Raw genomic sequence first — 3,828 nt, forward strand, 5'->3', positions numbered from 1 at the left:
GGCGCAGGAGAGGGGGCGGGGGTCACGGGGGAGATGCGCGGGCCGGAGCTGGCCGGAACCGGCCGGCGCTATGGGGAGAGAGAGGGGTTAGCGAGAGAGAGAGAGAGAGAGAGAGAGAGAGAGAGAGAGAGGAGGAGGAGGAGGCGACTGGGACGGGAGGCGGCGGCTAGGTCTTCTCCACGGGGGAGGCTGCCTTTTATACGCCTGGATGCAAAATTACGGAAACGCCCCTGGCGGGGCACGAAAATAACAGGCGGTGGCATGAGTACTGTTCATGGCGAATTAAAGGCGACGTGGCCACCTTGGTTGTGACTACGAACCCTTTCATCCTTTATAAGTTAGATTGTTCTCTCCTTATTTACTTTTCCGTTGCTATTATTACAATCACTACAAAATACCAAAAACATTACTTTTGTTATCATTACCATTTGCTATCGTTATGTAACACCCTCGATGCGACTATAGCTCCCACGTGTCGAGGCACGACTTAGAGACATAATCACATTGAAGGCATATGTCGCAAGTTAGGCAATCTTCACAACATCCCATGTAATATAAATAATAAAAGGGAGATAGCATAGTTGGCTTACACTCGCCACGTCAAACAAGTACATAAATAACATTACATCATCCAAACACTCATGGCCCGACTACGGCGCCAAAATAAAAGAGAACCCAACATGTGACACGGTCCCAATCACCCCCAACTGGGCACCACTACTGATCATCGGGAAAGGAAACATAGTAACATTGAGAATCTTCGTCGAACTCCCACTTGAGCTCATACGCGTCTCCTGGAGAGGAATCATCAGGCCCTGCATCTGGTGGAATAGTAATCTGTGAGCCACAGGGACTCAGCAATCTCGCACCCTCGCGATCAAGACTATTTAAGCTTATAGGTAAGGCAAGGTAAATATATGGAGCTGCAGCAAGCGACTAGCAAGTATGGTGGCTAACTTATTTGCAATAGAGAGCGAGAAGAGGTGACAAAGCGCGAGCGTGAATCTAGAGAGCAACCTGCGCAAACATTACTCCAACACCGTGTCCACTTCCCGGACTCCGCCGAGAAGAGGCCATCACGGTAACACACTCAGTTGATTCATTTTAATTAAATTAAGGTTCAAGTTATCTACAACCGGACATTAACAAATTCCCATCTGCCCATAACCGCGGGCACGGCTTTCAAAAGTTCAATCCCTGCAGGGGAGTCCCAACTTAGCCCATGACAAGCTCTCACGGTCAACGAAGGAATAGACCTCCTCCCAAGACATTCCGATCAGACTCGGTATCTCGGTAACTCAAGACACTTCGACAGGTTAAAACAAGACCAGCAACACCGCCCGAATGTGCCGACAAATCCCGATAGGAGCTGCACATATCTCTTTCTCAGGGCACATTCAGATGAGACATCCTACGAGTAAAACCAACCCTCAAGTTGCCCCGAGGTGGCCCCGCAGTCTACTCGGTCGGACCAACACTCAGAGGAGCACTGGTCTGGGGGGGGTTTAAAATAAGATGACCCGCGGGCTCCGGAAACCCGAGGGAAAAAGAGGCTAGGTGGCAAAGGGTAAGACCAATGTTGGGCATTGCTGGAAAAGCTTTAATCAAGGCGAAATATCAAGGGGTTCCCATTATAACCCAACCGCGTAAGGAACGCAAAATCCGGGAACATAACACCGATATGACGGAAACTAGGGCGGCAAGAGTGGAACAAAACACTAGGCGAGAGGCCGAGCCTTCCACCCTTTACCAAGTATATAGATGCATTAAGATAACAAGGCAATATAATGATATCCCAACAAGTAAATAAATGATGTTCCAACAAGGAACGGCCTCCAATCTCCACCTGCAACTAGCAACGCTATAAGAGGGGCTGAGCAAAGCGGTAACATAGCCAATCAACGGTTTGCTCGGACAATGGTGGGTTAGAGGTTTGACATGGCAATTTGGGAGGCTTGCAATCAAGTGGTAGGCATCGTAGCAATGGCATAGCAAAAGAGCGAGCAAACTAGCATAGCAAAGATAGTAGTGATTTCGAGGGTAGGATCATCTTGCCTGCACAGTTGTCAGAGTTGACTGGATCCTCAAAAGCAAACTCAACGGGCTCCTCGTTAGCAAACTCGTCTCCCGGCTCTACCCAAACAATACAAACAAGCAACAGGGATACAATCAACCACGTGCAAACTCAAGCAACACGATGCAAAGATGATATGCTATGCGGGATGCGATGCGGGATGCAAAATGCAAGATATGACAGGGAATGCATGAACCTAGCCTCAACATGGAAATCCAAGTGTGCCACTGGAAAGATGAGATGAAATCACTTGAAAATGATATAAAGAACGCCGAAATCGGAGTTACGGTTTGAAAATGGCAAGCGATTCAAATATGACACCTGTCTGCGATTTACAGCAAGTAGGCATCTAAATGCAACGAAAAGAACATGCTACAGCACCCAAACATGGCATCAAAATACATGGCAAGGAAGCATTCAAGATGCTTAACAAAAGTCTAGCACTGAGCTATGGCCAATTCATCTATTAACAGGTTCAAACAAGCATGGCAAAAACGCAAATGGAAAACAAATCTCAGACTTAGTGAAATTAACACATGTCTGGAATTTCAGATCATATAGCCCTCTTCGGAGCAACAAAACAACATGCTACATGACCTAAACATGACAAAGAAATACATGGCATGGAGCTACTCAACAAGCTTAACAAAAGTCCCTTAGTGACCTTGAGCCAAAAGGGATCACAAAATATACTAATAAGCACACGAACATAGCAAAAACATAATCAGTTTTCAGACTTAGTGAAAACTAGGACATGCTGAAACATAACTCACGAAGGCATGTTTACGAGCTCGATGCTCTCACCACGGTGCAAGTCATGGCAAGACAAGCATACACCCCTTAAGAAGGCACAAAACATGGCAAGAACAATGGCATAGCATGCACGGATCAACTACAATAACATCGGCAAAATCGCAAACAAGTTGACGATCTGCCCAGATTCGCAACGAAGCAAAAGTAGACCTCGATTGACTCAAGCTAGGGTGCTCCATAATTGCAAACAAAGACATGGATGGATAGAGCACTACAAGATTAACAAAACTCCTTTACTGATCATCCTCAAAAGAGGCACGGATCACTAGGAAACAACATGAACATATGGCATCGTGAGATAAACAATCCCAGGACTTAGTGAAATTACTAACTCCCTGAAAACAGAATTAGCAAGTGCACCACTTTGCAAGCTTGCACAAGTCACCACACACATCCTAAAAATACATGGGTTGCACCTCTGGAGAGATGAAAAAACCCTTAACAAAACACATGTAGGACTCACGGGCGTATCATGCACACATTAATCATGGCAAAAATGACAAAAGTGCTAAACGGAGTAGCAGATCTGACAATTGACTCAAGTAGCCCTCTTCTAATAGCATTTCGGGCATCAAGATGAACTTTAATGAAAATGATGCAATGGAATGAAATGATGTACTCTCTGAGATGAACATTTTGATATGCTATATGCATGAATCGGAGCTACGGATGCAAAGTTCCGGGGCTACGAACAGGGGCACTTGAATCTGCAATTTCGGGACTTAGACAAAAAAATCAACCTCTGGATTAGGGTTTACTGTTCACCCCGATCCAGATCTGGATCGCACTGTAGCTGTACTGTAGATGGCGGCGCACGCAATCCGAGGATGGCCGGCCGGAGTTTCGCCGGAGGAGGCGCGGGGCGGCGCCGGGGAAGTCGGAGGAGGCCGGATCGGGCGGATCCGGCCGCCGGAGGACCCGCCGGCGACGAGGACAGCGCG

Source organism: Triticum dicoccoides, chromosome 2A (assembly GCF_002162155.2).
Source record: "Triticum dicoccoides isolate Atlit2015 ecotype Zavitan chromosome 2A, WEW_v2.0, whole genome shotgun sequence".
Taxonomy (NCBI): Eukaryota; Viridiplantae; Streptophyta; class Magnoliopsida; order Poales; family Poaceae; genus Triticum; species Triticum dicoccoides.